The sequence below is a fragment of the Pipistrellus kuhlii genome, unplaced genomic scaffold (assembly GCF_014108245.1).
Source record: "Pipistrellus kuhlii isolate mPipKuh1 unplaced genomic scaffold, mPipKuh1.p scaffold_m20_p_17, whole genome shotgun sequence".
Lineage (NCBI taxonomy): Eukaryota > Metazoa > Chordata > Mammalia > Chiroptera > Vespertilionidae > Pipistrellus > Pipistrellus kuhlii.
The window spans coordinates 1,505,284-1,527,290 of NW_023425482.1; the positions used below are offsets into that span (position 1 = coordinate 1,505,284).

At 45.3% G+C, this 22,007-nt stretch overlaps 1 long non-coding RNA gene and 1 pseudogene across 1 annotated transcript; one reads left to right on the forward strand and one right to left on the reverse strand.

Annotated features, from left to right (window-relative positions):
* Positions 1–5,483: 5,483 nt before the first annotated feature.
* Positions 5,484–9,357, reverse strand: LOC118720853 (annotated as a pseudogene).
* A 126-nt stretch (positions 9,358–9,483) lies between these two features.
* On the forward strand, positions 9,484–11,546 carry LOC123652465. The gene is made up of 2 exons (XR_006741819.1): positions 9,484–9,787; positions 10,837–11,546. It is a non-coding gene; the product is annotated as an uncharacterized LOC123652465 (long non-coding RNA).
* Positions 11,547–22,007: the final 10,461 nt, after the last annotated feature.

Sequence of the window (22,007 nt, forward strand, 5' to 3'; positions counted from 1 at the left end):
CTCCCTCTCCTTTCCTTTCTGAAATCAATAAAGAATTATTTTTTAAAAGTCTAAAATCCAAAACAACAACACTAACGTTGTTGAGGATGTGGAATAACAGAACTCTCAATTGCCAATGGAAATGCCAAATGATACAGCCAACCTGAACAGGTAATGTACTGTGTGATTACAATTATGTGACATTCTGGAAAAAGGCAGAACTATAGAGATCAGTGAAAAGATCAGTGGTTGCAAGGGGAATCATGGGATGGGGTAGAGATGAAGAGGTGAAGCACAGCCGTTTTGGATGGGTGAAAGTAATTTGTTTGATATTGTAATGGTGGAGGCATCACGTTACACATTTGTAAAAAGCCATAGTACAACACAGAGTGAGTCCTAATGTAAGGTATGGATTTAATTAGTAGTAATGTTTCACTGTTGGTCATCAATTGTAACCAAGGTATATTCCTGTAAGATAGGGGAAACTGTCTGTAGAGGGAAAGGAGGTATATGGGAACTTCCTTTTTGTGGAATTTTCTGTACACATAAAACTCACACACACAAAAATGTCTATTAAAAAAATATTGGCTGAGCCGAAACCGGTTTGGCTCAGTGGATAGTAGGGGTGTCAAACTCAATCAGAGAAGGGGCCAAAATCTAAAATCCAGCCTAAATCGCGGGCCGAATGGTTTACTGAACAGTCATAAACTGTCATTGTGATGGAAACGCAGCGGAGTGCGGTGATGACAGCACGGTGCGGGTCACATTGCAAGGCCTGGTGGGACGGATTTGGCCCGCGGGCCTTGTGTTTGACACATGTGGGATAGAGTGTCAGCCTGTGGACTGAAGGGTCCCAAGTTCGATTTTGGTCAAGGGCATGTACATTAGTTGTGGGCACGTCCCCAGTGGCGGGTGTGCAGGAGGCAGCTGGTTGATGTTTCTCTCTCATCGATATTTCTAACTATTTATCTCTCTCACTTCCTCTCTGTGAAAAATCAATAAAAACATATTTAAAAAATATTGGCTAAAAGATGGAATATTGTTTAATGAAATACCTATAACCATAACTTAATGACAACTAATCTGATGAACCTTGATTCAAGTTACATAATTATATTTAAACTAGAGGCTTGGTGCATGAAATTGGTGCATGGGTATGTGTGGGGGTGTGCCTCAGCCTGGCCTGCACCCTCCGGGGATGTCTGACTGCCTCTTACAATCCAGGACCGCTGGCTCCTAACTGCTCACCTGCCTGCCTGTCTGATTGCCCCTAACCACCTCTGCCTTGCCCCACACCTGGGACCTAGGATTCCCTCCTCTGGCTGGTTGCAGGCACATGGGACCTGGGCCAACTTCACCCAGGCTGGCTGCAGCCAGAGGGAACCATGGATGGGCAGCTTTGCTCAGGCCACAGCCACAGGCATCCGGGGCTGGTGGTTTGTCTTTTTCCTGGGCTGCAGGCACAGGCGCAGCCACTAGTGTCCAGGACTGTAAGGTGTGTGGCTTGTCCCTCTTCTGGGTGGCCACCTAGCTGATCCCCATTCCTCTCTCGTGAGCTCATTTGTGCCTGACTGGTACCCATTCCTCTCTTCCCAGAGTTGAGTGTCTGAGCAGTTCCAGGGCAAGGGCAGACGGCGTGACAACCATTTGCATATTAGCTCTTTATAATCTACACTAATAAAAGAGAAACATGCAAATTGACCATCCCTCTGCTATGTCAACCACCCAATCAGGAGTGAGTATGCAGATTAACCCAACAAAGATGGTGGCAGCCACAGAGCTGGAGGGAGCAGGAGGCTTGGGTTTCCCTTGGTGACGGAGGAAGCCAAGCTTCCTGCCCGCCCTGGCCTCTGCTCAACGAGGCACTGGGGGGGAAAAAAAGAGGGGCTGGGAGTCTGGGTCACCAGGGGGCTTGGCCAGCCTGCAAACAGCCATCAGCCCCTCACCCAGGCTGGCCAGGCATCCCAGCAGTGACCCCCCCCCCACCCTGCCTAAAGGGGCTGTGGCCAGCCTGAAAATGGCCTTCATCCCCTCACCCATGCTGGCCACACCCCCTCAGCAGGAACCCTCACTGCATGGGGGCATGGCTGGTCTGAAAATCACCACAGGCCCCTTGCCAGGCTGCCCCACACTCTAAGGGAACCCCCACTCTAATCCGGGACACACTTCAGGGCAAACCAACCAGCCCCACCCATCCACCAGACCTCTATCTATACTAATAAAAGGGTAATATGCTAATTAGACTGAGAGACTTTCCAGGAGACCTTCCAGACATTTTCTAGACAAAGCCATGGTGGCGGGCTGAGGTAAAGGTGGTTAGAGGCCAAGCGGGGCGGGCAGTTGTGGGTGATCAGGCCAGGATGGGATGGCAGTTGTGGGTAATCAGGCCAATGGGGGTGAGCAGACCAGCAGGGGGGCCAGTTGGGGATGAGCAAGCTGTCAGTGGGAATCCGTTGGAGGTGATCAAGACAGTGGGGGGGAGGCAGTTTGGAGTGAGCAGACCAGCAGAGGGGCAGTTGGGAGTAAGCAGGCCAGTGGAGGGGAGGCAGTTGGGGGTGAGCACACTGGCATGGTGGGGGAGGGGGAGCAGGCAGTTGGGCATGATCAGGCTGGTGGGCAGGCATTTGGGGGCGAGCAGACTGGCCATGGGGGTCAGTTGAGGACGAGCAGGCTGGCAGGCAGAGTGGTTAGGGGCAATCAGGCAGGCAGGCAGGTGAGCAGTTAGGAGCCAGCAGTCCCAGATTGCAAGACGGATGTCCGATTGCCGGTTTAGACCCGATCCCTGTAAACTGGCAGTAGGACAATCCTTCGAGGGCTCTCAGATTGGAGAGGGTACAGACTGGGCTGAGGGACACCAGGCCACTAATATAATACATAAAATGTTTCCGTATGTTTTAGAGGAAAAGTTACAGCCAAATAAGAGGTAAGTACCCCATCCCCCAACTCTAAAAAAAATAAAAGCCACCCAGGGGTTTTTAGACACATCATGTAACATACCTAAGAGAGAGAGAGAGAGAGAGAGAGAGAGAGAGAGAGAGAGAGAGAGAGAGAGAGAGAGAGAGAGCAGAGCTGGTCATGTGACCATCTCCCCAGCAACCACTTACCATTTCACCACTCTCCTGCAGTCTCTGTGTTGGCTTGGTCAGCTTGACTAGGCTGAATGAACTATATCATGGAATTACCTTCTCTGTATGTAATTCCATTAGGATGGGCCAAAAGATTCTTGGACCAGATTTGTAGGTCAGAATAAAGCAGCTTCTATTTTGTAGATTGCACAGGTTGTGATCTACGAATTGTGTGATCTGTATTTTTGCATAGAGCAGCAGCCAGGCCAGCAATTATTCCACCTTCTCCTGGATCTTCCTTCAACTTCAGCTCCTTGGCTATGTGTGTGTTTAGCTCCATGATGAAGGATGCCAGCTTCTCCTGTAAATGCTCATACCACCAAGGGTAGAGGCAAGTTTGTTCCAGCGTGTTCTTGCTTTTTAAAAAATTATTATTAATATATTTTATTGATTTTTCACAGAGAGGAAGAGAGAGGGATAGAGAGTTAGAAACATCTATGAGAGAGAAACATTGATCAGCTGCCTCCTGCACACCCCCACTGGGGATGTGCCTGCAACCAAGGTACATGCTCTTGACTGGAATTGAACCTGGGACCTTTCAGTCTGCGGGCTGACACTCTATCCACTGAGCCAAACTGGTTTTGGCAGCGTGTCCTAGCTTTACCCCACTTTACATCTGTCCTCTCTTCCTAACTGCCTGCCCTGTGCACTTTGAGTGTGAGTATTAGACACTGAGATAATCTTAGGGACTGCTTAACAACCACTAATTGCACAAAGTTAAATCCCTGATCGATCTATCTATCATCTATTTACCTATCTATCACCTATCTTTCATCTATTTGTCATCCTATATAATAAAGAGGTAATATGCAAATTGATTGTAAGGCCCTTGCACAAGATGGCTGCCCCCATGTGGTCACAAGATGGCCAGCAGGGGAGGGCAATTGTGGGAATCAGGCCAGCAGGGGAGAGCAGTTAGGTATCAATCAGGCTGGCAGGGAGTGTTTAGGGGGTGATTAGGCTGGCAGGCAGAAGTGGTTAGGGGCAATTGGGCAGGCAGGCAGGCGAGCAGTTGGGAGCCAGCAGTCCCGGATTGTGAGACGGATATCTGATTGCCTATGGGGGATAGGGCCTAAACCGGCAGTCAGACATCCCCTGAGGGGTTCCAGATTGGAAAGGGTGCAGGCTGGGTCGAGGGATGCCCCCCTCCCCTGTGCATGAATTTTGTGCACTGGGCCTCTAGTCTAATATATCTCTTCTAGTGGTTCAGCCTCTCTGATTGAAACCTAATACATTCTGTAAGCAGAGACTCCTTTTTTTTTAGAGACTCTTTATGTCTGAGAAATCACTGTTATATCAAGCTGTTGTTGTTGGACAAGTTGCAGTGGCTTATCTCCTCTCCTCTGAGAGGAGGGGTCTTCTCTATCCCCAAAAAGTCTGATGCAAAAAGTGAGATTGACATTTTACTCACAGGACAAAAAACGTAAGTCATGTTTGTACCCCATTGTATTCAGTTTGTACAATATATTTTGAAAATTTATTTTTGTCTCTAAACTGAGCAGATGTTCAAGGTCAACATTCCCAGCTAGAAATTTAGAATCCCTTGTCCCTTAACCCCAGGATTTACTGAATCAAAACCTGAATTTTGACAAAATCTGTCAGTGATTTGTTACATATTGAAGTTTAAGAAGTGCAGTCTATAGAACACTACTTTTGGGGGATGAAACCTTTTTTTAAAAATTACCATAAATTGTTTAAATGAATTCTTATTGGATCCACTTGCCTCTTGGATATACAGTTTTAAATTATGTGATCAGTATCTGGCAAACCTAGATCATCCTGTCTTAAGTTCCTTATAACAATTGCCATTTTTATAACCATGTCTACTGACATTTTTATAACTGAGCCACACCCATAAGGTGTGGCCTGGAAGGTAAAGAGCTGGAAAGATTTGATAGAAGTCACTGAGGACTATTACACACCTAAACCAAAAATTCTGCCCAGCTGGTGTGGCTCAGTGATTGAGAGCTGACCTAAGAACCTGGAGGTCAGGTTTCGATTCCTGGTCAGGGCATATGCCTGGATTCAGGCTCGATCTCCAGTGTGGAGTGTGGAGTGTGCAAGATCAATGATTCTCTCTCATCATTGATATTTCTATCGCTCTCTCCCTCTCCCTTCCTCTCTGAGATCAATAAAAATATTTTTAAAAATATATTTTATTGATTTTTTACAGAGACGAAGGGAGAGGGATAGAGAGTTAGGAACATCGATGAGAGAGAATCATCGATCAGCTGCCTCCTGCACACTCCCTACCGGGGATGTGCCCGCATCCAAGGTACATGCCCTTGACCGGAATCGAACCCGGGACCTTTCAGTCCGCAGGCTGACGCTCTATCCACTGAGCCAAACTGGGTTTGACAATAAAAATATTTTTTAAAATTATGTGGTGGCCAAGAAGGTGTGGGTCTTTACAAGAGGGTTGGTGAATTCCTGATACACAGTTTCTTTTCAGGAGTCTGGGTGAGATAGCTGTAGGTCTTAGAGATGGCAGCAAAGGTGGCTTTGGCAAAGTAGTCCGGGATAGCAGTGTAGCCCCTGGCCGAGGTATAGCAGTTGTCAATACTGGCCATCAGTTGCAGCTTCTTGGGCACAGGGGCTGAGATGATGCCAATACAGGTAGTTCTGGGGCAGAGATGAGGCACACTAGCATAGACCTATAGCAGCTGGTCATCTTGTAAGCGGGATGGTGTGGGGCTTGCCGATCTTGTTCCTCCAGTAGCCTCACTGCACAGGGACAATGGAGAGCTTGATCAGGATGATGACTCCACAGATACAGTGGCTACTTCCTTGGACCACTGGAACCAGGTCCTCTGGCTAGTGTGTTTGCTTTTGCAGGGGCATATATTTCAAAACCTCATCCTTGAGTGATGCCCCCAGGAGAAAAGTCAATAATCTCAGATTCTTGGGCGCACAGGGAGAAGATACAGATATTCTCCAGGGATTTGATCATGTTCTTAACCAGGTGACCCAGCTTGGTGACAGGGATCCACTCCTAGTTCTTGTTCATGCCTCTGCTAGCTGCATGGCCTCAGCCCAGTCCTGACCCCCACCATGACCTTGGCCTTGGATGCTGCTGCCAAATCCTCCATGGAAGTTACTGCAGTCTCCCATTCCAAGGCCCCTGGAATTCCAGGCCTTCTTGTAGCACTGGTGTCATCTGCATTTGGTGTTTTCTTGGAGAAGAAGCTCTATCCACTAAGCCAAACCAATTAGGGCGAAAGCAAAGTTATTATTATTAGAATAAGAGGCCATCTAAAAAATAGCAGAAAATTCCAAACAGTAGTTTTACATAGGGGTAAGCCTTCTCAACTTAGATTACATATATGAGTGAGATCATGTGATACTTGTCTTTCTCTAACTGGCTTATTGCACTTAGCATGATACTCCCCACATCCTTCCATGCTGTCTCAAGGGGTAAGAGATTTTTCTTTTTTACTGCTGCATATCATTCCATGGCATAAATGTACCACAACTTTTTTTATCCACTCATCTACTGATGGGCACTTGGGCTCTTTCCAGATCTTAGCTATTGCACATTGAATTGCTATGATCATAGTGGTGCATACATTCTTTCTGATTGGTGTTTTGGGATTCTTGGGATATATTCCTAGAAGTGGGATCATTGGGTCAAATGTCAGTTTCATATTTAAATTAAAAAATATATTTTTATTGATTTTAGAGAGGAAAGGAGAGGGAGGGAGAGATAAAAACATCAATGATGAGAGAGAATCATTGATCAGCTGCCTCCTGCATGCCCCACAACATGGGCATGTGCCCTGACCAGGAATCGAACCATGACCTCTTGGTTCATAGGTCGACATTCAACCACTGAGCCATATTTATGGTGAGCCTTGAGGCTTGGGGTTTGGGTCCTGGTGGCGCCACTACAGGTATAGATCTTGGTGAAGAATTCGCAGATATTGCAGGCAGGCCTGACGGCAGCTGGATGGCTTGGCTTTTCTGCCCTGAGGGGCACAATGAGACTCAATCATGAAATTCCAGCAAAGGTGGTCAATTGCTAATCTTCTTGTGTTTTGCAGATAAGGCCAAATTGAAACTAGACTTAATACAATAGATAAATTAATCTTAATTTGATTCTTTAATAAAAATAAGGGTGATTTTAGGGAGAAAAATTATATTTTAATAGGGAATTATTAAAATTGAAATGCTTGTTTTTTTTTTTAAAGAGAGATTTACAGTATCTATTAATGTAATGCATTGGGGACGTTTTTTTTTCTTTCTTTTTCTAATCTTTATTCCTTTTTTATTTAAAAAATTTTTATTTTAAAAAATATATATTTTATTGATTTCTATTTTTATTTATTTATTTATTTATTTTTTAAATAAATTTTTATTGTTCATATTATTACAAATGTTCCTTTCCCCCCCTTCTCACCCCACCCTCTGCCCTTTCCCCACCCCCCATTGTCCTCATCCATAGGTGCGCAGTTTATGTTCAGTCTCTTCCCACATCCCCCTCTCCCCTTTTCCCCAAGAATAAACAGTTCACTCCCCTTCCATACCTCTGATTCTATTATATTCAACAGTTAATATTGTTCCTCAGATTTTTTTTTTTTTTAGTTTCCTTGGTTTTTAGATTCACTTGTTGATAGTTCGTATTCGTGGTTCATAATTTTTATCTTTATTTACTTTCTCTTCTGAAAGAACCCCCTTCAGCAATTCATATAATTCTGGTTTGGTGGTGATGAACTCCTTTAGCTTTTTTTTATTAGTGAAGCTCTTTATCTGACCTTCGAATCTGAGTGATAGCTTTGCTGGATAGATTATCTTTGGCTGTAGGTTCTTGCTATTCATCACCTTGAATATTTCTTGCCATTCCCGTCTGGCCTGCATGGTTTCTGTTGAAAAATCAGCTGACAATAGTATAGGTGCTCCTTTATAGGTAACTACCTTCTTTGATCTTGCTTCTTTTAATATTCTCTCTTTGTTTTTTGCTCTTGGAATCTTAATTATGATTTGTCTTGGTGTGGTCCTCTTTGGATTCCTTTTGTTTGGAGTTCTGTGCGCTTCCTGGACTTGTAAGTCTAATTCTTTCACCAGGTGGGGAAAGTTTTCTGTCACTATTTCTTTCAGTATGTTTTCGATATCTTGCTCTCTCTCATCTTCTGGGACCCCCATAATTCTGATGTTGGTTCGCTTGAAGTTGTCCCAGAGTTTTCTTACACTATCTTCAACTTTCTGGATTCTCTGGCCTTCTTGTGTCTGCGGAGGAGTGTCTTCTGGCTCTTTATGTTCCAAATCTTTGACTTGATTCTTGCGATCTTCCATTCTGTTTTTAGGACTCCATAAAATATTTTTTATTTCAGACAATGTATTCTTTATTTCTTGTTGATCCCTTATTATTTCTAGTTGATCCCTTTTCATATCCTCATAGATCTTGTTTATTTTATTGGCCTTTTCTAAGAGATTCTTGAACAACCTTATAAGTGTGGTTTTGAACTCTATATCCAGTCGCTTTTTGTCCTTCATTTCTTTCGTTTGTGATCTATTTGGTTTAGGCATTTTCGCAGGCAGCTTTCCTGATGGGGCGGGGTTTCAGGGTGGAGCCTACAGCCTTGGCTTCCGTCAGCCCCGCCCTATGCGACTCCTGAGACTCAGGGTCCTTCAGTACTTGTTGTGAGCGCCTCTGAGAGAAAGGTGCCCTCGATTTTCGCCTGCTGCCAAACTGTCTATGCTCTCCCCTAATGAGTCCGGTATTGGGTTTCAGTTAAGTTGGTAGTGGGATTGGAGGTGGCGTTCAGAGCAATCTGGAGCCCCTGTCTTCTTCCTGTCAGGGCAATCCCGTGGCACAGCCGGCTGGCCCTTCTCTGCGCGCAGTGTGTGCGCCTCCGTGACCTCCTTTCGCCGCTTCCCCGGAGTCTCGCCTTACAGCCCAGCTCCCTATGGATGAGCCTGGGTCCCCGGGGTCTGGCCTAGAATTGGGGTTCAGAGCAGTTGGTGCTGGGTCCAGCACAGTTGGACCTTTTCTCTCCTTCCCGCTTGGGACCGCCAGCCAGGCACTCGGCCTCCCTCCTCTCCGGCTTTGTCCTCTCTGCGCGCCCCGCGTGTCTCTGTACCTTGGGCTTTTACAGCTCCTCCGCGCTTCCTTCTGGTTTTCTCCTTGCTTCTTGTTGTAGAATTTCCAGTCAGTCGACTTTCCTGTAGTTCTGAGTAATGTCCATTTTATATTTTAGTTGTATTTTGTTGAAATTGTTGTGTGCGGCTGCAGCTAGTTGCCTACCCGAGCAGCCATCTTGGGATTCTCTCGAAATGCTTGTTGTTTTGTTTTTTGTATGTTTTGTTCCTTCCACCGGACTATTTGTTGTAATTCTTGCTGTTCTAACTGTTGAAATTTTATGTTTATCTTCATCAGGTTATAAACCCTACTCACACTCAGGGAAGACCACCTCCTTCCATGTCCAGGCATTGTCCCTCTGACAGAGAGCAAGATCTCTTGGCTCTGAAAGAGAACATCCGCCTCCTCCTCAGCATGGAAGTAGCCTCAGAAGTGATGTGACGACCCTTTCCCCTAAAAGAATTTAGAGCCAAGCTCCTTGAGGGGATGTGGTGATGTGGTAGGCAGTTAGACAGACATGATCAGAGCAAGGATGATGGACCAACTGGAGGAGAAATGGATGGGATTCTGTGATGTGCTTCTCACCACTCCAATTGCTCTGAAGCTGGTAATGGAGGAACCTGTCTAGATTCGCCCTCTTCCTTCCTCTTAAGAAAGCCAACAGGTTTTAACACAGCTAATGGAGATAGGATCAATTAGTGTAAGAAAAAGTGGGAATTTGTAAAAAATGGATCTTTGTGACTATCTCCAGCATGGCTGGCTTTTGATGGAATTTACTGAATTTCCCCAGGGCAAACAGAATGTAGGGAGGAGGGAAGAGAAACAAAGAACGGTGCACAGGGGCCAACCTCATGGTGGAAATCCTGGAGGTGCCTGCCTCAGCTAGACCGGGGAGTGGAGGCAGCTAGAAAGGCCTCAGCCCACTATTTTAAATGGTCCAATGGGAGACAGCAAGGCCGGACAAATGAGGAAACAGGTGACCCCATAGTACTCAGCCAATGAGGAACCAGAGGAGGGACTAAATAAGTAGGCTGTGATCACTACTCCATGTGTGCCTGTACAATGGGATGGACCCTGGCTCTCAGGAGTTCCAGTTTTGGAAGCTGAAAAGCTCAAGATCAAGGTTCTACAGGTTTTGATTTTTGGTGATGGTTCTCTTCCTGGCTTGCATTTGACCACTTTATTTCTGTGCCTTCTAGTGGCCTTTCCTCTATGTGCCTTTGCGGTCAATGGCCCCTTTTCTTGAAGAATATTGTTTGTTTGTGCATTGGTAACTCTATTGTCTCATCCCGTAGAATCCCAGAAGTCTTAACAGCCTTCTTGTATTCTGTCTCATTTTTTTTTAATTTAAAGTTTTTAAAAAGTAGGAAAGAACAATCTGGTTGTTCTGTGGAGGATGGATAAGAGAAGGAGACTGAGGCTGGGGCAGGAAGCCAGAGAAGGTGATGACAATGTTGAAGCATAGCAGGGGCAGGTGGGGAAGATACTGAGGAAGAGTGGAGGAAACTTATCCACAGGTTAAAATCTTTCCAGAGAGGAAAGCAGTGTTCTCATTGGGGCAGTACTGATAGGGGCAGAAATGTAATATTGGGGACCAGCTATAATTGTAAGAATCCTTAATCATGCTGTACCATAATTGTTTGATTCTGATTAAAGAAGACACATCTAACCTGGCTGTCATTGTAGGCGGCACCTGGGAGCTCACCTGGAAATGCGGCCCATCCTCCATATCCAGGAGCTGCCTAGTATGGAAAGATGAACAACCTTGTTGCTGAAAGCAGAGCCTCCAGCCCTTTGCATATTGCCAGTCTGCATTATCTGTAAACTGTCCACTTGGCATACCCTTTTGGCTACTTCCCCATGCAGTCTTTGTCCTTCTACCCCATATGAGTGTTATGGGGCAACCTGCAAGAGACAACCACCAGAGACATAGATCAACATTTATGAGCCTTTATTAAACTGGCCAGTGACTACAGTTGATGCATTCTACTGTGGTAAAGGCCGCACTGCAGTGCAGACCTTAGGTGTTACAGCAAATTTATACTCAGAATCCACAAGAGGGAGTTAGGACATTTACAATGACAACCCAAAGGTTACAAAGGTTATTTCAGCAACTCAGGGCACAGGTGCAACGCATGGGCATGCTTGGCCAGAGCTTGAACCCCCACCTCCCTCTAAACTCCAACCCACTGTTCAGTGACCTACTCTACCTCCCTCTGTCCCAAGGCATCCTGCCTGCAGGCAGCAGAGCTGTGCAATGTTTACAGCCCAGAACATAAGCAGCAGGTGTATGGTGGGGGGCAAAGCAGATTTCCGTGGCTGACCTGCTGCTCCCCCAGGCAGGATAGGAATAAACGCTCATACATGATCCAACCCTGTCTCTGCTAAGTGGCTCAAGTAGTGACGGCAGACCCCTTGATTCTCAGGTTACAGTACTTCCCTTCTACTTCTGGATTTTATTCCTGCTGTGCCCATCCCTCAGTAACACTTATTCCTTATCTTCAATACTACCTCCTCCTCAGATTTCCCCTCCCAGGAAAGCCTGCTCTGCCCTTCCCAGGTTTGCTGGGTTACCTCCTCTGGACTCAGAGCTAAATCTCTTTGGATTATGAATGTCTGAAAACCCAATTCCAAGTAGTTTCCTCCCTCCCAAATAAGAAACATCTTGGCGTTCACATTGTTTAAAAAACAAACAAACTGGTGCAGGTGAGGTATGATTCAGCAGCTCAAACATGGGAAGGCATTCAGAATGAGCAAAACCCTCTGTAGTTTGATTGACTAGGTTTGAATCCTGATTCTACCATTCACGGGCAGATGAGTTTGGGCAAGTCTCTCAATCACTCTGGCTTCAGTTTCTCATTTATGAGTTGGGGACAATAAACAATACCTACTTTTCAGTATTGTGGCATTTAAACAAGATAATATGCTTAAGCTCTATGAACAGTGCTTGAACACAAGTGACTGTTCAGTGACTCTCATGGTGATGGTAATAGCGACGTTGAGGAACCAACCTCCTGTTCATCCACATCCTATTGTTTTCTTGGCTCTTCCTAAAAGAATAGGACATGGATGAACCCCAGGCTCTTCCACTTGGCTGAGAACTGGCTTACCCTGCAGCCTTCAAGGTGATGGAGAAAGATGTGGTTTTAGAGGCTAACATGGAAGAGTAGTGTGCTTCTCTTTAGTATAAATATCTGGAGACCATTTATTTAAGTTTCATTGGCTCAGGAAGGTTCACATGCCTACTGTTGAACCAATCTCTGGACCAGAATATGGTTCCCAAACCATATAATGACTGCTATGCTGCACCTCCCCAGACTTCTTTCTTACCTCCTTCCCCAGATCACATACAAAGGGAGCTCTGCCCTTCCAGCTCCTAATGCCATGAGACAATTGTAACAATCCCTACATGCTTTACCATGGTGTAACTGTCAAATGAAATTGTAATATATTTAAAATGTATAACAGGGTGATTTGATATATGTATATGTTGTGAAATTATTAGCATAATCAAGTTAATTAACACATCTGTCTTCTCACATAGTTACTTCTTTTTATTTTGTTACTTTTTATTTTGGTGAGAATGCTTAAGGTCTACTCTCAGCATATTTTAGTATACAGTACAGTATTGTTAATCATATTCACCATGTTATACATTAGAATCTCAAACCTTATTCATTTTATAACTATAAGGTTATACCTTTTTACCAGCTTGTCCCCATTAATCCCACCCTTTAGCCCTTGGCAACCATCATTCTACATTCTGTTTCTATGATTCCACAATTAAGTGATAACACACAGTATTTGTCCTTCTCTGACTTATTTCATTTAGTATAACACCCTTAAGATCCATCTATGTTGCCAAAATGGCAGGATTTCATATTTCTCATGGCTGAATCATATTCCTTTGTGTATATATTCCATATTTTTTACCCATTTATTTTTAAAATATATTTTTATTGATTTCAGAGTAGAAGAAAGAGGGAGAGGGAAATAGAAATATCAATGATGAGACAGAGTCATTGATCGGCTGCCTCCTGCACGACCCACACTGGGGATTGTGCCCACAACCCAGGCATATGCTCTGGCCAAGAATTGAACCCTGACCTCCTGGGTTCATAGGTTAATGCTGAACCACTGACCTACACTGGCTGGGCTATCCATATAGTAATTGTGAGGCACTTAGGTTTTAATTTCCCATATCTTGGCTATTGTGAATAATGCTGTAATGATAACAGGAGTATAGGTACCTCTTTGAGACAGTGATTTTTGTTTTTGTTTTTTGTTTTTTTAATCAATCTTTATTGTTCATATTATTACTAAGGTTCCTCATTTCTTCCCCCCTCCACCAGGTTCCCACCCCAACCTCCGCCCCCTCCCCATCCCCCATTGTCCTCATCCATAGGTGCACAGTTTATGTTCAGTCTCATCCTCCCTCCCTTTCCCCGATAGTAAATCCCTTTTGAGATAGTAAATCAGTTACTTAGCATTTTCTCATATCAATAATACCTCCACATGCCCAATGATACACTTCACACAAAAGACATTTCCAAATAGGTCAACCAGCCTCATCCAGGCCCCACCCAAGGCACTCACAGATCAACACCCCAGCGCTATACTAACTCAGCACATCCAGATCTAAGCCTTCATCACTTGATTCAGCAGACCCTCAAGTTCCCACAAAAGTTTCCAGCCATGTCTGAGAGGCAGCTGTGGAGCAGGGGCAGGCGAGGAGCGAGCTGTTTCGGGTCTGGCTGCTTCGGGCCTGGCCTCTGTTGCTCTGGTTCGTTCCACAGCCAGCTGCTCCGGGTCTGGTCACTGCCGCTCCCGACCTAGTTGCTCTGGACTTGGCTGCTGGTGCTCCTGGCCTGGCCACACCTGACCCGGCTGATCTGGGCCCGGCTGCTCCGGGCCCAGCCACTCCAGGCCTGCCCACTCCTAGCCTGGCAGCTGCTGCTCCGGGCCTGGCCGTACCTGACCCGGCTGCTCCGTGCCTGGCTGCTCCCATCCTGGCAGCCGCTGCTCCGGGCCTGGCTGCTCCCAGCCTGGCAGCTGCTGCTCTGGGCCTGGCCGCACCGGACCCGGCTGCTCCGGGCCTGGTCGCTCCCAGCCTGGCAGCCGCTGCTCCAGGCCTGGCCACTCCCAGCCTGGCAGCTGCTGTTCTGGGCCTGGCCGCACCCGACCCGGCTGCTCTGGGCCCGGCTTCTCCGGGCCCAGCCACTCCGGGTCTGGGTGTTCCTGGACTGGTCACTCTGGGCTTGGCCGCCTCCGCCTCAGGCCTGGCTGCCACTGCCCCAGGTCTGGCTGCTCCAGTGCTGGCTGTTGATGCTCTGGTTCTGGCTGCTGCTTCTCTGGGGCCTGGCTGTTGCTGCTCCGGTCCCAGCTGCCACTGCCTTGTGCCTGGCCACTCTAGGCCTGGCCGCCGCTGTTCCAACATTCTGTTCTTTTTTTTTTTTTTAAAAACGCATTTATGTTGCAATGTTGGCTGGTGAGTTGAGTTCTGACTTAGTCTTTGATTTTTCAAGATCTTCTTTGTATTCTTTCTTAAGTAATTTTACTATCTTTTGCTCTCACTTGATTTCTTCACATTGAGAACTTCTTTGGTTTCTTCCTCCTTATCCTGGGAGCTCAGCAGGTTGGCCTGTGGCACCCCTTTGTTCTCCGCGGGCTCCTGCGCTGCTTCAGCCTGTTGCCTGGGTCGGCGCCGCCCAGGAAGCAGCCCCCGGCCTTGGCTCCATTGCCCGCGCTCAGCGGTCGAAGGCTCAGGGGCACCCCCTCCCCGGGGACCCCGTCGCCCGGCTCCTTGCTGGTGCCCTGCTGGCCGGTGTCCGGCAGGGGCTCCTGCTCCTTGTCGCGTTCCTCCAGTCTGGAGCTTTTTTTTCTCCTTCCCGCTAGGGGAGTCTAGGATCAGAGTCAACAGACTGTCCTCTGCGCGCAGTGTGCGGGACTCGGGGGGCTCCGCTTTTCGCCACTCCCCTGGGATTCCGCCTCACAGCCCCGTCTCCCCCTGCCTGAGCCTGGGTCCCCAGGGTCTGGCCTCGAACTGGGGTTTAGAGCAGTCCAGACTGAGGCTCAGCACCGCCAGAGGCTTTGTTTCTTCCCGCTAGGGTAATCCAGCATCAGAGTCAACATTCAGTCCTCTGCACACAATGTGCGTGACTCCGGGGTCCCTGCTTTTCGCTGCTCCCCTGGGATTCCGCCTCACAGCCCCGTCTCCCCCTGCCGGAGCCTGGGTCCTCAGGGTCTGGCCCATAACTGGGGCTCAGCACTGCCCGTTCGGGGGTTCAGCCCAGGCTGGGGGTTTTATTTCTTTCCTGCTAGGGAACACCAGGCAGCACCCAGCCCTCTCCTCCTCTCCGGCTGCGACCTCTCCTCGCGCGCTTGCTTGCGGGCATGCAGCATGTCTCCGTACCTTAGGCTTTTTTCAGCTCCTCTGATTTTCCTTCTGGTTTTCTCTTTCCTTCTTGTTGTAGAATTTTCAGTCAGTCGACTACCTGTAGCTCTGGGCGATGTCCACTCTACATTTTAGTTGTATTCCATTGAAATTGTTGTGTGCTGCTGCGGTTAGATGTCTACCCGAGCAGCCATCTTGGATCCTCCCCTGAGACAGTGATTTTATTTTCCATGGATATATGCCCAGAAGTGGGGTTGCTGGATCATATGATACTACTACTTTTCATTTTTTGAGGAACCTCCATACTGTTTTTGATAGTAGGAACCTCCATACTGTTTTTGACATCCCACCACAGTGCATAAGGGTTCACTTTTGGGACAGTCATTTTAAGAAGCAAGTGTGCTTTCTTCACTCTCTGCTTGGGCTCTGAGCCCTTAGGAGATGGTGTAATTATTAACTAAGTGGAAGGAGTCTGGATCCCTGCTTTTATATGTGGATTGCCAGAAATGTCCACAGTGGTAGGTTCTGTGAGTGAGAAATAAACTATTTTGAGAGTTACTGATTTGAAATTTTTAAAAATATATTTTTATTTTTATTGATTTCAGAGAGGAAGAGAGAGATGGAAACATCAATGATGATGGCCACCTCCTGCATGCCCCCTACTAGGTATCAAGCCTGAAATCCAGGCATGAGCCTATATTTTGACTAGAATTGAACCTGCGACCCTTCAGTCCGCAGGCTGTTGCTCTATCCATTGAACCAAACTGGCTAGGGCTGATTTCAAGTTTGTGATAGCTGCTAGTGAGACCCCAGACAATAAACCCGGTAGGTTTCATTGCTCCCTCCCAATCATCTCAAACTGTTTGTGGTTATGGTGTAGGACTCATTTTATTTTATTTTTTATATCTCCAACATTTCAGGAACTGATCCTTTGGTCTATACCCTATTTGACAAGATAAGTCTCTTGATCATATACTTGGATGTAATGACAATGTCAAGTTGTTTGTAAGTTTTAAAGCACTTATTGGCAATTTCTGCACTTACTTGTTGCAGACCATAAGAGTGGTGGGCAGTACTGGCACTGCTTTAATTTATGACCTTATTTTTTCTCTATAGCATTTTTCATGCTCTGTAATCCTCTCACTTATTTAGAGTATAGTTATTTATGATTTTTCTCCCCACTAAAATGTAGGCTCCTTCAGAAATGTGTCTTATTTTTTTTCTTCTCTGTTGTGGTTCTAGTCCCTAGTGCAGTGCCTGGTACATTGTAGGTGCACAGAAAGTATTTGTTGGATGATAACTAAATTACGAATTTCATGGTTTCGGAGAGGCATGGGGAGAAGGCAGTCCCTCCATGTTATAGAAGCTGTCTACAATCAGAGTGGGAATCACTTTTTAATCAGTTCACTGGCAGCTGCTTGACTTCCTGGTTTGCTGCTTTGCAGACCAGATTAGTTTACCCACCTCCCTTAGTTTCCCCCATTAGCGATTAGACTGCTGGAACTGTCACTATCTGGTGATAAGTCTCTCTTCCACCCTCACTTATAAGTTTTGTGGGGGTGATAATGGAACATAGTAGTAACTGCTATGTCTCCAGAGTCAGGCAGCACAGTCAAGGCCCTTGGTCAACATGAATAAATTTTGGCATGAACGCATGAATGTTGGCAGGAGGGGATGCTGCCCTGGGGAAACAATTCCCTACCCTGTCTCCCAGGGCCCCCTTCCCTTGGTAGGGTCACAGGGTTGGTTTTGAGCTCTGGTCCACTGGGCTTCTTGAACTACTGAGAGGGTTAACTTGAAACCCCTGCAGGCAGATAGGGCAGGGGTCCAGTGGGAAACAAAGGCAGGTGGAACACAGGCAGGGGCAGACATGGCAGTTTGAGTAGCCTAACCACGAACCAACCAAGGAGAAATAACAAAATGTTTCTGGACTCAAAGCGGGAGGCATGGGAAACCAATGGAGGGCCTGCATAAACAAGGTGTACTAGCACAGAGAAACAGAGAAAGTTCAGCATAGGGACAGAGAAAGTACACAGAGAAACAGGGAAAGTGTGGGTCTATTGCTGGGCAAGAACAACTGAGAGAGTCAATCAGGTGACATAGAGAGGCTGTGGCAAAAAGCCTGGACTACAAGGCTTTAACAGGCAGCCCGTTACTCGGTCCCCCTCCTCTTGTGGGGAGTCTGAATCTGCTTGTAATAAATTTTCCACACTTTTGCTTAAATCTTCTGGTCCATGGAGCTCATTCTTCGGTGTGATGAGACATGACCCCGGATAAACACCTGGGCTCACCATTCGGGTCATCACTACCACTTCCTTCCCTAACAAGCACCTCACATTGCAGGCTCAGATTGACAGCATTTGGCTCTTCAGATATGGAAGAGTAAGAATCTCATTTGGCACAATTGGATACTTAATAGTCAAGGTCAGTAACAGAGTAGTATATATTTGTTGATTTGTTCATGAATTGAAGAGGAAGTTACCGAGAAAATAAGTCCGTCATGTACAAAATCAAGATGATGAGCATGACGAGGCATCCCTTAACGATCCCCAAGACTGCAATGTAGAAGACTTGGTGGGACGTCTCAGCTGCCAAGGCTCGTTCATTCCATTTGTTGCTGTGCCTTGTCTGATTTGAAGGGAGAAATAGAATAGGAATAGATGGGCTTATGAGGATTATTGTATAAAGGTAAACCGTAGAACTATATGGACATAGGGTGAGGACCTGAACCCACAGAGAGAAACAAGGAAGAATTTGAGTCAGGATTCTGGCCAGGAGGAAGAGGGAGGGGAGGATTCAGGGAGGGAGGGCATGACTCAGATTCTCACCTGGATAGAGAAGATCAAGGCTATCACGCCTATGGGAAAACACAATAAGCAGGCCAAAATTGACAGGCACATGTAATCTTTGGGGGGCTTGCCAGGCAAAATTTCAAATGCCTGGGTGAAGAGAGTGGGTTATGGCTTAATATGGTTTCTGGACTCTACCATCCCCTATGATCTCATCCCTTTTCACACTAATATCTCTCCTTTGCTCCAGTAAATTCTTCATTTAAAACTCTTACCGACTCTATCTAACTCCCATCACATCTCTCTAACCTCTTCCTATCCCCTTTAATATCTCCATTCTCCTAGAATTCCCAGGCCCAACATTCCCCATGCCCTAATTCCTCTCGGTTCCTTGAAACCCTTTTCACATCTCCCATAACCTCCTCCCTGTTTTCTATACCTGTAACTGCCTTGCAGATCCCTATAGCATGTCTTTCTTGGCCCTATCCTGTCCACCCAAATCTCTCTGACTCTGATGACTCTCACTTGTCCTCCCTGAAACCTCTTGGCCTGCTTATAAAGCCCTCCTTGGCCCCTTATTCCTCCTCTAACTCCTTCCCACCTGTCCCCCCATAAATTCCCTCCCAAACCCCTCAAACACCCCCATATGGGCATCTGGATCTGGCATACAGCCTCTCCCTCACTCCAATCTTCTGGGATTGCCATGGAGACCACTCAAGCCCCTCCTCCTATCCTGGCTTTCTATTTCTATTGGCTGATTGGAAGTTGTCTATAATTGGGGAAGATGGTAGTACTGGCCTGACTGTTGATTGGTCTGATGGAGTATTGGTCCTTCCTACTTTCTTGTGTAATTGATCAATCCAGGAAGTTGTTTTTATGACAACTTAGTTTTTGAAAGTCATATATTTTGGATAATCCTTTTGTCAGATTTTTTTTTTAAATTTGTACCTTTTTATTTTCTAACAGTGTTATTTGCAGAGCAAAAGTTTTAATATTTATGGAATCTAAATTAAATTTATTTTCCTTAGGGATGTGCTTTAGGTGTCATGTCTAATAACTCTTTGCTTAACCCAGGGTCAGGAAGACTTTTTTCTATATTTCCCCCCCCGCCCTAATTTTTCATAGTTTATATATTTAGATCTACGATTCACATTGAGTTAATATTTGTATAAGTTGTAAGATTTTAGTGGAGATAAATTTTTTTCATATGGCTTTTCACTGAATTTAAACCATAACTGAAAGTATTTTTTCTCTCTCCAATAAATTGCCTTTGAACTTCTTTTTAAAATAAATTGGCCATATATTTGTGTGCGTTTCTTTATGCAGTCCTTATTATTCTGTTCTACTGATATAGGTGCATATCAGTTTGACAATAAACACTCTCTTATTAATATAGCTTTATAGCGATTCTTAAAATTAGGTAGTGTGAGTACTCTAATTTCATTTAAAAAAATATATATATATTTTTATTGATTTTTTTACAAAGAGGAAGGAAGAGAGATAGAGAGCTAGAAAAGTCGATGAGAGAGAAACATCGACCAGCTGCCTCTTGCACACCCCCTACCAGGAATGTTCCCACAACCTATGTACATGCCCTTGACCGGAATCAAACCTGGGACCTTTCAGTCCACAGACCGATGCTCTACCACTAAGCCAAACCGGTTTCGGCTCTAATTTCATTTTTAAACAGTGTTTTGATTATGCTTATCTAAATCAACAAATCTTGTTCCTCTTTTTTATTGTTGTTGTTGTTAATCCTCACCCAAGGATATTTTTCCATTGTTTTTTTTTTTTTAGAGAGAATGGAAGGGAGAGGATGAGACATAGAGACAGAAACATCAGTATGAGAGAGACACCTCAATTGATTGCTCTCCTCACTCCCTGGCTGGCAAGCAAGGTATATGCCCTTGACCGGAATCCAGGACCCTTCAGTTCATGGGCCATTACTATTCACAACCAAACAAGCTAGGGCCTTGTTGGTCTTTTAATAGGAGTTGTGTTAGAATTACATATCAGTTTAGGAGAGATGTTACAATTCATGACGGTTGGAAGGTTCTTCATTTTTTTTTTATTTGTCCATTCCTATTTATTTATTTTTAAATTTCTTTATTGATTAAGGTATCACATATTTGTTCTCATCCCCCCAATCCCATCCCTCACCCCTCCCCACTCCTGCCCCCACCCCTCTATTGTTCTTGACTACTGGTTAGGCTCATATGTATGCACACAAGTCCTTTGGTTGATCTCTCCCTTTTATCCCCACCCTCCCTCTGAGGTCCAACAGTCTGATCCATGCCTCCTTGTCTCGGTCTGTTCTTGTTCATCACTCTATGTTGTTCATTATTTCCCCTAGATGAGTGAGATTATGTCCTACTGGAAATAAACTTATAAGTTCCAAAAATGAGACAAGCGATAATGGTTATGCTGAAAGGCAAATGAATCAGTCTGTAGTGAGTTTCTTTCTGGGCTAACAGTTCTTTTGAGACCCAATTTCAATGTCAAACAGTTCCTTATGTGTACATGTCAGCAATGATATTTCAGTTCTGGATGGTGGACAAATGGTGATAATGCAGGTCTGACCCTCTCTGGTTTGGTCCTGGGCAACCTGAAGTGATGCACAGCTACTAACTGCTATTATGGCAAGGTGACATCAGTGTCTTCCATCTCTGGACTGCTTCTCTTCTGTCTTTGTGGCTGTAGTAGTCCTATCAATTCCTCTCTGTTGCTGGAATCCACATGGTCTCGGAGTTGTTTTCTGAAAATATACAAACATATTCTTGATCAAAAGTTAGTAGAGGAATATTTTCTATAAATTTGACTTGGGATCCTTTTTCATTTTTTGCCCAAATGGTTTTCCTGGCTTGTTTTGACATCATGTGTGTTTTTCATGGGTGTCTTGCTGTTAACATTACAATTCATTTTCTAAAGTACAAATTTTCTAGATGTAATTTACTTACAGGATATTTTTCCTTACATGATAGTCTTCTACTTTCTCCCCTTTTTTGATTTAAATATTAGGAAGTTTTTGAAAAAACTTTAATGTAGTATTGATAGCTCTTACATTTTAATTTTTTGCACTATAATATGAATGCTTTAGGTTCATTACATGTTATGCAATTTTATCATGGGATGAACTACCAATAAAAATTTTAGTTAACACTTTAGGAACAGCTTTTTGTCCAGTACAATTAATTTTTCTAGGGGATTTGCTTATTTTAATTAGCCAATTTAAATTAGCCTGAAAACTTGTCTATTTTACTGTCAAGTTTATTACTCTAACAACAATTTTATTTTACCCTGTAAATATTAGTGGAAAAGATTATTTGCCTTCTTTGTAGGCCCTGAGCATTCCTGGTGGTAGGCTGGATTTAGATATCAAAAACCCACTTCCCCACACCATGGGTACTAGACAACTCAGACAAGTCTTGTTGTAGTGAGAGGGCAGCTGCTGTTGGCCAAATCTCTGTCTGTTACCCAGGTCCTGATTTGAAGTTGGCATGGGAAGTTAAGCAGCCATGAGGGCAGGTGACTTCCCTCAGCAGAGTTGAGGGTTCAGACCCCTGCATAGTTGGGGGGGGGGAGGTGAGGGTCTGTGCCCCACCTCAATTGACCCCCAAGTTCTTTCCTGATGGCCCCTCTGCGAC